Here is a 14423-nt window from a genome sequence, read left to right on the forward strand (position 1 = left end):
CTGCAGCACTACCATCAATATCAATATCTTAAGCCTCCAGGAGCAGCTCCTATCATACTTCAGAGGTAGGAGGGCAGGAAAGTTTTGTTTGGCACGGTGGCCACTTGAAGTTTTAGACCTGGGTGTAGTAAGCCTGATTTATAAAAAAAGTGGGGAGATTTTGGATTAAAGTGGATTAGTCTTGTTCTGCCTTTCTGCTGAGGAAGAACAAAGGTAGGTGGATCTCCTACCTGTTTGCCATCAGGCTCTGAGCACCCAGTGCCACAATATACTCTCAGCCTCCAGTAACTGAAATATCAGGTACAGTGACTGGTATTTTATTGGCTGAAATTGCTCCTACTCCATAAATCCAAGAATTGAGTCCAAATAGTAGAAGGATAATATGGCTCTGTGTTCAGTACAATTAAAACATAGTGAAGCAATGCTCAGAGCATCTCCAGCAGCGGATATCCTGTCATGTTTTGATGATTGTGGCATCATTGCCATGTTGTGGCAAACAAGTGTATCTTGGTGTAAGTCTAAGGATCTAAAACTATGGAAGAAGAGGCCCATTCCTGTTACTGGGCCAAACTTGTTGTCCCTCTTGATGCTAGCTGGCCTGTTGCACTGTAACCAGTTCTATGAGAGATATTGAGCTGTCGAATCATGCTGTTGGGAATAGTTCAATGCTGTTCAAACCTGTGCCAAATAATCTTGCTCTGGCATCAGAATAGTTCTATTAGTGTCATACCCAGGCTGACACAACCAGGGGAACTGCGAGCACTTTGTAAATGCAACTGCTACAGGAGTAGCCAAATTATGTCCAATTATGCTCAGACTTTGCAGCTATGGACCTAAATTCACACCTTGCCTGTCCTCAGGTGTAGATAAAATTCTCTCTAATTCCAGAGAACTCATTTCAGTGGCACAAGCCACTACACTAAAATGTTCCGAAAATAAGTACTTGATGTTCACTCCCTTGCAGCAAAAGTTGTCTCCTCACAAAAAGTTTTGCAGCGCTTCTAGAAGTGCTGCAAAACTTTTTTTGTGAGGAGACAACTTTTGGCTTATCAGTCAAAGCCATATAGCAAAACCTTCTGCAGCAATCCCATCAACAAAGTAGCAAGATACAGATGATTGCAAGCCCTACATACAGATTAATTCTGGTAAGAAAAGAACTTTTTTCGTTTCAGTCAATCAATCAATCAAAAAAATAAAAAATAAAAAAATAAAAGCTGACCTGATTTTTTTGAAAGCTACCAATTCCCATAAATCAACAGCACCTGAAATCATTTGGCACCTCTGTAAAATCAGAACAAATCTTTTGCTTTTCTTATTTCCAAGTGTAACACAATAGAGCAAATGCAAACCAGAAGATCACTGCCAGTCTGAGAGCCACCCCATATGATCTAACGCAATGCCATCAGTCCACTGCTGGGATCAAACAGCATCTAGGTTAAAAACAGAACAATGTGGAGAAAAAATGTTTCGGATGCAGGGGGCTGGGAGGTGGAAGGTGTTGTTTTCCTTTATTTATTTTATTTTATTTTTTATTTTATTTTTTATTTTAATTTTATACATGCACAGTACTTTGCTGTCTCACTGAGATAAAGATATGGGGCCTGAGAGCTCCAGCCACAGAAATGATCACGAGAGCATATCAAAGCCACATTTAACTAGAGATCTATTTTTACGAAATTTGAATCATCAGAAATAAGCACTATATGACTTTGAAGAAAAAACTCCAAATTATATTTCTCACCAGGTTTTGAGTGCTGTGGGAGTACAGTAACAGAAGCTTGGGATGACAGAAACACAAATCCTCCGGCACAAAGAATGACCTTAGACTTACCATTCCCTTTGTATACAACACAGCTTCCACTTCTAGAAAACAGAGACAACAATACTGATGTCTTGGTAAAAGACTTGAGTTCTAGAAATTGTACTGTGCTGTACTTGGCATCAGACCCAGGGTCCTGGATCCCACCATTCTGGATACTGTAAAAAGGCTGCAAATAGTTCCTTCTACACAAGGCATGGATACTCAGCATGAGAAAGCACATATATATTTGGGGGAGAGTACAGAAACAACAGATCCATTGTCTAAGGTAGGTTAACCTGTGATCTCAGCACACCAGAAACCCAGTGACCATGGAGATAGGACTCCATGGCAAATGTGTCTTTAAAAAGGATTTGGATAAGTGGAGAGAGCAGTGTAGGCACTTCAGCATGGGAAGGCGTGGGAGAAGGCGTTAAAGTGCTTGTTTAAAAGTCTCCCAAGCAGGAGTGTGGGTTGAATGAGATGTTCGACAACCTGTGAGCCAGAAAATGCAACAGTCTAGTATCTGATGCTGAAGAGAAAAAGTACTTAATTAAAAAATGCAGAGACAGCTAAACAGCTAAGCAGTCACGGCATTAATGGTCTGAACAAAAAAGAGTAAAGCAGTGTTTTTTAAGATCAGATAAATGTTTTGATAGTAGTTGGTATGGCTTTATATACAGGAATAGGTAAAGAAGGCTGATTTTTGAGGTGTTATGCAGACAATAGGTAATGTCAAAACATGGCATCAATACACCTGTATGATGAGAATTCGAAATAAAAGGCACTTATGAATGGTTTTCTGATTGTTGTAATCAACCTGGATTTCTTTGACACAGTCCCACATGAAACCTTTATCTCTTAATTGGAGAGAGATGGATTTGATGGGTAGACTATTCAGTGGATAAGGAATTGGTTGGAAGGTCACAGCCAGAGGGTTGTAGTCAATGGTTCTACATCCAGATAACGACCAGTGGCAAGTGGTGATCTCCAAGTGTCTGTACTGGGACTGATGCTCTTTAACATCTTTATCAGCATCCTAACATAGTGGGATTGAGTGCATCGTCAGCAAGTTTGCAAATGACACTAAGCTGTGGTGCAGTTGATGTGATAGAAAGAAGGGATGTCATCAAAAGAGGCCTGAACGGGGTTGAAAAGTGGGTCCATATCAACTCATAAACAATCAACAACAGAACATGCAGAAGCTGGAACACAGGCAGTTCCGTACTAATACAAGGAAGAATTTACTGACAGAGTGATGCAGCACTGGAACAGGCTGCATAGAGATGTCTTTTTTGGAGATATTCAAGATCTGTGTGGATGCCTATCTGTGCAGTCTGCTGTAGGGAGCCTCCTTTAAGCAGGGAGCTTGGACTCTGATCTCTGGAGGTCCCTTCTAACACCTAGAATTCTGTGATTCTGTGATAAAGAGATATGACAAGGCCAAGTGCAAGGTGTTGGGGTAATCACAGATATGAGTACAGACTGGGAGAAGAATTCATTTACAGTAGCCCTGTGAAGAAGGACTTGGAGTTCCTGGTGAACTAAAAGCTGGGCATGAGCCAGCAGTGTGTGGTTGCAGCCCAGAAGGACAGTTGTATCCCAGGCTGCATCAAGAGGGGGAGCAGCATGGAGAAGGAGGGGATTGTCTTCTGTGCTTTGCTCTCATGAAGCCCCATCTTCAGTACTGAACCCAGGTCTGGGACTCCCACCAGAAGAAAGATGTGAAGCTATTGGAAGCAAGTCCAGAGGTGAACGCAAAAATGCTCATAGGGCTGAAGCACCTCTCCTATGAAGACAAGCTGAGGTAGCTGGGCTTGTTTAGCCTGGAGGAGACTCCGGAGAGACCTCATTACACCTTCTTGTATGTAAAGGAGTTTATAAAAGAAGATGGTGACTGACTTTTTGCACAGTCTAATTGTGATAGGAAAAGGGGAAATGGTTTTAAACTGAAAGAAGGGAGATTTAGATTGTTAGACAGAAATTTTTTACTCAGGAGGCACTGAGGCAGTGTCACAGGCTGCCCAGAGAAGCTGTGGTGCCCCATCCCTGGAAGCACTCAAGGCCAGGTTGGGTGGGGCCCTGGGCAGCTGAGCTGGTGGGGGGCAGCCCTGCCCACAGCAGGGGGCTGGAACTGACTGGGCTTTGGTGTCCCTTCCAATCCAATCCTCTGATCCGTTGGTTCTGTAAACGCACTAACTACTCGGTAGATGGTTCTCTAACCCACTAAGTACTCGGTAGATTTTTTTATTCTCCGAGGCACCACAGAAATGACATCCCAGGGACAACACAAACCAGGTCTGATCTGTGACTTTGTATCATCCCCAGTATTTTTCTTGATCTCCTGTTGCCTGTAAAGATGAATGTAATTGGAATCAGAAGCAGCTTTACTCTCAGACCCTTTGCTGTTGTTGCTTGCAGAAGAGGATGAATGTATCCCACATATCAGCACTTCAAGTAAAGCAGGCAAGACTAGCAGGTGAGAAATAAGGAGATGCGGTGGATGGAGAGGTCACTCACAAACTGAGCATGTAGCTTCCTCAGAGCACTCCTCCAGGCTCTTTTGAGAGCCAAGCAGTACTTCAACAGCACAGGGCTGAGCCTTGGTCAGGGACTTCTCTTTGACAAGAAGTGGGTATTCCTTGTTTTCACACCAGAGAGAAGCAGAACATGATGTAAGCGCTATTGTTGTCCTACCATGCTTGAATACTTTGTGTCAAGTAATACTCAACCTCAGAAGGCAGCACTCAAAGATGAGTCTGTGCTATTCATCCCATTTCTTGTTACAGGCATTCAGCATGGTATGGGTGACCCTTCTAACTTAGCAGAAGTCCCAGCAGCAGTCTCTGCTTTTGAAATGACATATGAATCTCACAAAAAAAAAAAAAAAAAAAAAAAAAAAAAAAAAAATCCTCTGTTTTTGCACTCCAATGCAACGACTCACAGATCACCATAGATTTATGGGGCACAGTTCACTCCATTGCAATCACCACCAGAAACATTAAAGAGCTCGATCTAGCTTGCTATTTATAGACTGACATCTGAGCACTTTCCAAGCCACTGGAAAAGCTCAGGGATGACTCATTTTGTCACTGGAACCAAGGGTGGAATTTCAAAGTTCCTGACCGTGCAGATTTGCACCCCTGCATACCCACAGAGAAACAAAGGGTAACATGTGCCTCTGGTCTGATTCTAGGGAGGGCAAAGGGAAGTAAATCCATCAGCATCAATGGAGAGATGCTGATTTATGCCAGTGGAAGAGTTCCCCTTGGGGGAACTTCACAAGTGCATTAGTCACACATTCCAGTTCTTCAGGAAATTTTTTTTGCAGAGACACTGCAAAATATGTGTGCGTGTGCATGTGAAGCACTCATCAGTGCTTTACAGCAAGGTTGCTTCTATGTGGGAATAGTATTGTCCAGGCTGCTAATGGACTGCATCCTTGATATTCAACCACTAGGTCTTCCCATATCCCCATTGTAGGTCTAAGCTGTCAAACCCCCTCTGCCCATGTTCATACTCCCTACTAAATCTGCATTTACTACGATATTACTTTTCCCTAAAAGCCTGCACTCTCTACAACTTCGTGCCACTATGTATCCTCTGTTTTCCCTTGCCCAATGAGCCTTTTTCACCTTGTATTCTGTACCACTTATATGTCACATCCCTGTCATACAGCACTTGCTGTCATAATACCTCAAGCACCAGGGAGTTGTGTGGAACAAAAACTTGGTGCTGTCAGAGGTCAGCAGTTCCACTTCTACTGCATTACTTAGGAAATATCATCCAGAAAGTGATCTTCCTTTGCAAAACCCTTTCAACAGTACACAGTCTTACTGTACTTATTGCATCTTCCCGGAGATAGTTTGACAGAACTCATCCTTTTCTGCATCACCCTGAATTAATAGGGGATGCAAGAGCTTAATAGCGTGGGTGAAGAAGGAGGTGCTGACAAAACTTCTATGGTTTTTCTGTAGGTTTCTTCACTGAAAGCATAGATATGGAGGTGAACAAGTGTCACTGTAATGGAGTGTTACAGTCCTGGGCACTGTGTGATTCTCAGCCTTTCCTGAACTAAGGAATCCTCTGCGCAACAGGAAAGAAAATGTAATATTCAGAAGAGCACTTCTACTGACAGCTGAAAATTTTGTTTGTTGCCTTTGGTTATATCTACTTCACTGCACCAAATTTTCTAGTACTGCATAGCCAGTGACAACACACAGAGAGAGGAAATGATGCCACTTTTCAGGTGGGAGCTAGTAGTAGGCAGCATGGGGAAGGGGAAACAACTACAGCGGGATGTTTCAATATCTTCAGGCATGCTCTAGCTCCCTGACATGTTGGCATTTTTCAGCAGGACAGTGTGAAGTGCATGCACTTCATCATGATCCATTGTTTGACTCCCTCACACTCTCCCTGGGCTCCAAAAGGTGAGAAACAAAGCCTAATGAAGTCATGGAAAAACACCAGAGAAGCACTGCTTGACACGCTCTGCCTTTCCTCAGCCAGTGCTGTTTCTGTAATCCTGACCTCATCCCTTTCTCTGGTGTCCAGCCTGGATCCAGAGATCGTAACTGAAGCTTGTCATCTCAGTTGCCTGACGTTTTACCAAGCCTCAGAAAAAAAAGTTGGTATGAAGGTGATGGCTCCCTGCCTACTCTGCCACTGCAGTGGAGATGCCACTAAGATATAAAGCTCCCTTCTTCCTGCCCCTCTGCTCCAGGACCACAGAGGTGAGAGATGCAGCTTTAATCCATCCTGTTCATTCTGCTCCTGACTGCTACATTAGTTTAATAGAAATTGGAGAAGATGGAATCCTACAGCAGAGTATTGGTTTCACTTTAGTTAAGACTCCATTTGTAAATGGGTGTCAGGTGTCCCCTGCACCAAGGGCAAGTAGATATATGGGACTTGGTGAAACAGGAATGCAGAAGGAATGAAACAGGCTGCTTTGTACAAGACAGGTTACAGTATCTTTTCCAAACACAGACGGAGAGGGCACCTGCTTCAGCTGATGATAGCTTCTTGAGCAGGGATGCTCATGCAGGGGTGCTTTGCAGTGGCACCTGGAGGGGTGCTTTGAGGAGAGAAGGTAGAATTTTGGGCCATAGCTGTGGTTCAAAACTTACGGTCAGACCTCAACAGCCTGCAGTGCTTTTCCAGAACTCCCCACAACAAAGCCCAGAAACCTCCAGAGCTGGGCCCAGGGCAGGCAGAGGGAAGGAGAAACAGGAGTCCCATGCCAAAATCCCATGCAGCACAGGCCCCGCAGCAGGCTGGAGGAGCGAGATCTTCCCAGCCAAAGCCCTGGTAGCTGTGGCTAAGCAGGGATCAGGCCTGCACAGCCAGTGTGCAGGCATGGCAGGGAGCCTGGGGCCTCACTCTGTCCTTTGTCCCTTCAGGCTTTGGTTCCTCAGGAGACAGCATGCTGACGTAGGTAGCCAGCACCAGGCAGAAGGTGTGTGTTTTTTCCCCCCTTTTCCCCCAACCATGGCAGGGAAGGAAGTAGCATGTTTTGACCCACATTAAAATCTTTTCTTTCAATTTGGACTTCCAACAGCATGTTATCTCCAAAACACAATAAAGCCCTTCCCTTTCAGGACTTCAAACAATTGAAACCTATTGTTTTAATTCACACGAGACTTCAGCTGGAGGAACCATCTTGCATGGCAGGTTTTGCATTCTTTGAATTGGCACCTCCCAGCAGAAAACCTTGCCTTTGGAAAGTTTCCCACCACCTCTGCTATGGAGACAGTGCTTGGGGCAAATCACACTGCCACATCAACACTGAATCACAGTTCAGAGGGAAAGAGAAGCCCAGAGGATTCTGGAGCAAGTTGTTTCACCACACCCCTAATGCAAAATCTTTTTTCCACTTCCAGTTCTTGCAAAGGGCAATGAGCATTGTTGTGTTTGCAGTGTTGCCTTCTGCCAAATCAACCTGACCCTGCTTATTCACTCTCACCAGATTGGGACATCTGGTTAAAGCTAATTGCTTGCAAGAAGTAATCCTAGAAATGCTGAAAGAAACCAGAATTATTACATTTAACTATTACTCCAGTGGAAAACTCTACTCTGACAAACAAGATAAAATCAAAAAAATTGTGAAAATGCCAGGATTTCAAATACTTTCCAGTTTTGTAAAATCATCTCACTTTGAGCACATACTTCGTTGCTCTTTCGGATGTCACTCTAACTAATGATAGGATGAGATGCCTTAAGCTGCACCAGGGAAGGCTCAGGTTGGATATTAAGAAGTATTTTTTCTCACAAATAGTGACAAGGTGCTGGAATGGGCTGCCCAGGGAGATGGTCACTGTCCTTGGAGGTGTTCAAGAAACCATGTGGATGTGGCACTGAGAGACACAGTTACTGGGCATAATGGGGATAGGCTGAAAGTTGGACTAGATGATCATAGGCAACTGAACAATTCTACAGTTCTATGATTTTATGGATGACCTAAAGTACCAGGCCACACCATTGATCAGGTTTACACAGATCACTTGACAATAGCCTGATTTTCAAAAGTCACCCCTTGCCTACTTCAAACTCTTAAGGGATGTTAAGGGACTTACTTTCAACATATTCCAGTTGTGTAAGACCGCAAAGTCCCACTGAATTAATGATAACAGTGTGCGGTGTGAAAGAGCAAACGCAGTTTATCTGAACTTTACCCCCAAGCCTGGGGCAAAGACTACTTTAAGACTACTTTCCCTCTTCTGGTTGCCTGCTGCAAGTCCAAAGACATGTAGGAAACTGATATGATGCACAGCAGTTGCTGAAGGCAGCTTTATGGCTTCACATTATGCACATCCATGTAAATGTGTGGTCTAATGGATACAAGAATCAGCATAGGCCACTGAGAACTGTTTTCATTACAGTAACTTTGTGGTGAAAATACTGAAAGTTGCATCTCACTCCTGACTTTTTTTTTTGGAAGGGGAAGAAAACTGATGGAGTCTGTTCCAAACTCCCCAAAGTTCGTTAGAGAAAGACGTAACTTCATATATATTAAATCTGATGAGATGATGTAGGGAATAAAACAGTTCACTAGCCTGTGAGAGGACTTCAGCACCTGTGAGAAAAAGCACTTCTCCCACCATGTGGTGCTGAGTGTCTTCCTACAACTTCCTGCAGGCTGGAGACAATGGCCCAACCCTCAGCTAAAATGTGAAGTCCTAGAGGACCGAGTTTCCCAAGTCTTGTTAAAATCAATGTCTCAATATCATCCAGGCTGCCTCGAAAGTTTTGGCCATGCTTCATCAGTAAAATAGGATAAAATATACCATCTTTTAGTGGAAATATTAATTAGTTTCAGTTTCTGAAGTGTCTTGAACATGAAAATCTTTCATCTCATTGTACCTCTCTTTTCTTATCTTCAGTAAGAGATTTCAAGCCCCCCTTAACTACCCTTGCCAATATTTCATATAAACCTGGAGTGCAAATCCTACACTGACATCTTAGAGGATGAGTCAAGCGACTATCATTCAAATATTTATTTCATGGGAAGTTAGAACATTTTGCACTTTCCTCCACAACTCTTTCAAAATCAGTTCATTTCTTCTTGCTGGAAGAATGCCCATTGTTCACTAGAGATAGGGCTCTGCTGTTTTCTTTTAAGTAAGAGATTGGAGAGTGGGGAGCAAAGAGGGAGTTAAGCTTTATTATGCTGTCTTGACAAAAGAATACAACATTATGCAAAAAGAACAATGTGGAACAAAAATTGCTTTCTTTTCTATGCACTCTCTCACTGGCATACAGATTTCAAATAATATTCTTTCTTTGCTGTGTCTGGTAGATTGGATTTCAGATAGTTCTGTTAATTAAGTGGCAGCACTCCATGCACTTTGCTGTCTCAGTCTTCGAGGAAGCAGCAATTAGTTTTCTGCTGCCCTCAAAATTTCCAAATTAAAGGGGAAGAGAGGTGGTGCTGTTTGTCTGTTTACAAATCTGCCTTAACTATGCATTTGATCTCTTTACTGCTGGAGGAGATGTGTTCTGGGATGAAGAGTATTCCCTGCAAGTAAAGATGGGCAGAGTGTTATGTCCACAGAGGGGTAAGTAAGGCATGAAGGCACTCAGTGATTTGCCTGAGGTCACACCACCATTGTGAGAAGACGCAGGGGCCCAGGCTTACAGTTTCCATACCTTTAAGCTGGAGACAGACACAGAGGGAGTGTGTGATCTACCAAGAGAAAAGATGACAGCTCGTTGTTTTCCTCTGTGGCTTCAAAGAATAAACCAGAAAGCACTATGCCCTTCTTGATTTGTTTAGCTAACAATGTGTCTCTGCCTCCCAGTTGCTCGCCTCACTGCAGTAGGATCATTTTATAGGCAATAAAGTGATTCTTCTTGTGTGTTTATCATCTCCGAACGTGGAGTCCCTCATGGCTGGATGCTGCTTGCACAGAGTGCAGTGGGAAATGCATGGCAGGCTCCAGGAGAATTCCAGCATTGAACGTGATTAGCTTCCCCATACCTCTGAGGAATACCACCAGGAAATTGCTAACACTGTAAATTGTCTCAAATATGCACTTACTAAAGCCTTTAAAGAGCAATTACTGTATGTTAACTGAACACCAATCAACTGTAAAAACAGCAGTTATGTGGGTTTAATAGGTATATAAAAGAGGAAATTTCACCACCCTGCAATTAATTCTAAATCACATAAAAAGTGTAACTTGTACACTTATTGCTTATTAATACATAAAACATGTACAGGATGTTAAAACATTTAATTAGCACTTATTTAACAGGCTAAAAGTTAAGTATCAAATTATCACTAAAATACTGCTGAGCCCTTCGTTAACCATGGGAAACAGCCCCCCAACACACAGAGCTCAAGTCATAATAGCAGTTAGGTTCTTTCACCCTCTACTCAGTAATTTTATATCAGCTGTGTCTCATGCTCTGTCAGAAGCAGTGATGTATGGTCCAGTTTCACTGCACCCAGAAGGGAAAACAGGAAGAGATGCTCCTGAGGAAGATCTTCAGCTTTCAGCTTATAGAATCATAGAGTCATTTGAGTTGAAAGAGACCCTTAAAGGCCGTCTAGTCCAGCTCTCCTGCAATGAACAGGGACACCTACAGCTACATCAGGTGCTCAGAGCCTCATTCAGCCTGACCTTGAATGTCTCCAGGACAGAGCATCCACCACCTCTCTGGGCAACTTGTTCCAGTGCTTCTTCTCAAAGTTTTGTTTAAAAATACGGATAGTAAGATATAAATTAATATAAATCCTGATACAGATAACTTCATCATTAGCTACAAACACATGAGAAAAGAGAGCAGAATCAGTCTGCAGTAGAAGCCCACACAGAGAAGAGAAGGTTGGCAGCAATCATCAAAGCTGGTAGAACTTGCAGACAGGCAGAGGGGGTTGAAACCGGAGAGGTGTCCAACATCACCAGGAGAGCAAGTGACTAGATATTGTAACAGGTGTTTGATGAGGCAGGAAATGGGAATGCCTTACACTTGGCTTGAAGTCAAAATGAGTCTTTGCTAGGTGTCCCAGAGAGAGGAAAATAATCGCTGATATATGTTTTGGGGAACTTCAACGAATCACACAACGCATTGACAGAAGGAAACCACAACATAGGATTTCACTTTGTTTAGCCTGAATCAGCTGCCAATATGCACATACACCACATGAAAGGAGAAACCTGAACATGTTCCCAGAATGTCTTCCTGAAAAAGCCATCTGCTGCCCCAACCAACGTTACCATCCTCATCACAGCGAGTTTGAGAAGAATAAATTCTGTTTTTCAAACGAGGTAATATCCACACTTCAGCAACACTGCTCGAAGCTGCCAAGTGCAATCGAGAGATGGGTTTCTTCGTGGATGCTCTCAGCTTTTTCCTGAAAACTCATAGAAAAGGAACAAGTGTGCAAGGTGATTGTATGCAGCCAATGGATTTGCAGAGGACTGTGGACTTGTGTCTGAGCTTCAGAGAAGAGGAGGGATTGCTAATGGTAGCACAGAAGAAGGCACAGCTACTAGTAAACAGGATGGGTTATTGCAGGGGAACTGTGCTGTTGCATTTCTCCACTTGCAGAAGGAGAAAGAAGGAGAAGGACAGAAGAGGGTCGCAAAAATGCTCAGAGGGCTGGAGCACCTCTCCTATGAAGAAAGACTGAGGGAGCTGGTTCGTTCAGCCTGGAGAAGAGAAGGCTGCAGGGAGACCTCATGCAGCCTTCCAGTATCCAAAGGGAGACCAACTTCTTACACAGCCTGATAGAGGAAGGAGGAATGGCTTTAAACTTAAAGGAGAGATTTAAGTTAGATGTTAGACACAAATTCTTCATTCAGAGGGGAGTGAGACGCTGGCATGGGCTGCCCAGAGAAGCTGTGGATGCCCCATCCCTGGAGGGAGCCAGGTTGGATGGGGCCCTGGGCAGTCTGATCAGGTGCATAACAGTCCTACTTTGGGGTGAAAATAGACAGGCTTTAATCTATATATCCCTTCCCAAGCCTTTCTATGATTCCATGACAACCAGCCAGCTCCCTGAGTTCTGCAGAGCAGGTATCGAAGAGTATGACCAAGATGAAAATCCCACAGGTGAAGGTCTTCTCTCAGCCATACGTGTCCATCCATGATGGCTTCTCACCTGAATGGGATGAGAAAGTACCCCTTTCTGCAGTAGTGCCATTAGCAGACCTCATGCAAGTGCGCAGATATGTTTCCCTTCAGAAAAAATGGAGAACTCACTAATTTTGCCTAAATCTTTGCCTGTTTTACATTGCATTTTTATTCAATTTGATAGCAAACCTGAATACATGGCACCACAATGGCTCTGAAAATAAGTCATACAAATAATAGAAAGCCATGCATTTAGAGTACAAAGGTTAACTTTAAAGCTTACCTTAAATTGAACTTTTCTCTTGATCTAACTATATTTCATGCATTTACAAGAAGAAAAAATTAGATGTGAGCAGTTGTGGAACCAAGAGGTAGATAGATCCTACTTCCTATCAAACCAACTAATGTCTTCATAACCACCAGAAAAAGCATAGTTAGTTCTGATATCATGTAACCTGCAAAATTAAAAAATTGTGTCCTTATTAAGTGTTCAGTCAATATAATGCCATTGAAAGAAAACAGAGTTTGAGGAAGTGGCGTGTTCCCCTATAGCTGAACATGTTTTGCAAATACTCGGAGTAAACTGTTTCTTTTTATACTACAATACAATTAATAAGGTCTACAGTCTTTATCCAGAGGGCTTATTCTTGGCCCAGCATTTGTTACTTGGTCTTGAGGTGAGTTTATTATCTTTCTCTCCACAGATGTTCAGTACACTTTTAAGATTGAATTACCTTGATGGTGCTGCCTGGTTTGGCAGGACTTTGTTTCAGATGGTCTCTTTTGCTTTTACATACTTATTCTGGGGAAACAAACAAACAAACAAAAAAAGAAAACACACAAGGGGAAAGTTGACAGGACAAGGCAAGTACCCAACTTAAAAAGTTTATGTCCAGATATGATAGACTTTCTCAAGACAATATTATTTCATCTTCCTCCTATACTAGTTCTCCATCTAGTAAATGCCGCTTTTGAAATCTGCTCCTTCTCAAATACCACAGCTCTTTGTCCCTTGGACTATAAGAGTTTTTGATGAAGGGTTTGTGCTCAGTTCATTCTACAGCAAGCACTAGAGGAATATTTCTGTGGCATGATATCTGTACACTGTTGCCATGTACAGAAAGATTAGTGTCTTATTTCATCTGTTTATTCCATCCTTTAAGTATAAGTTACTCTCTTTGAACATGCTCAAGTGGCAGAGGATACTAGCAAAAAATACGGGCTTTTGCTGAAGTTATAAATACTGTAAAGAAACATAAAAATTAAAATAATTGAAACACTTCATTAATAGTAGAAGCCTTCCTGGTGCTGAGGATTCTGCACAAAGCAGACTTTGAAATGGTGATATGAAACATTTATAAATAGTTTTAAGCCCTTGTCTGTCATTGGAGTATAAACAGAAATTAAGGTTTAGGAGTTCAGAATGCAAGTTTGTACAACTTTTCCTGCTTTGAGAAGACTCAAAATCTAAATATTAGAGATTTAGTGGATGTTATTCACAACATATGAAAGTTAGTTAAGAGTGCAGTGTCACTACCTTCAGAAGTCCCGGTTTGAGATTAGACACAATATGAACTAACTAAAGTTGTGCTGGAAATACCCTGTTGAAGAAGCAACCAAGTTTTCTCACTGTTCACAGAATGCTGAAGATGCCTGGAAAACACTGTGCTGAACAGTATAGAACAACAATGAAACATCTGTGCAGGCAGGTTGTTTAGGAGCCATCCGTTTAGTTATTCAGATTAGAGATGGATTCAAGCCACAGAACTTCAATCAGAATTCAGACATGCTGTGAGTTTTCAGTCTAATCTGTCATAAAGATGGACAGTATTCAGATTGTGACTCCCTAGAAGCTTATGCAGAATTTGGATCTGATTGGGTAATTTACACCCAGCTTCAGCTCCAAGGGATCGGGTGCCTCAGGGCTGAAAAGAAGCACCTGTACCTCTTCCTCCACTGCTTTGTGATCAGTGATAAAAAGCACTATGTCAGTGTAGATAGCAGTCATAAGTAACAACAGAGAGATGCACAAATTAAGTAGCAA

This window comes from Meleagris gallopavo, chromosome Z, assembly GCF_905368555.1.
Source record: "Meleagris gallopavo chromosome Z, MGAL_WU_HG_1.1, whole genome shotgun sequence".
Taxonomy (NCBI): Eukaryota; Metazoa; Chordata; class Aves; order Galliformes; family Phasianidae; genus Meleagris; species Meleagris gallopavo.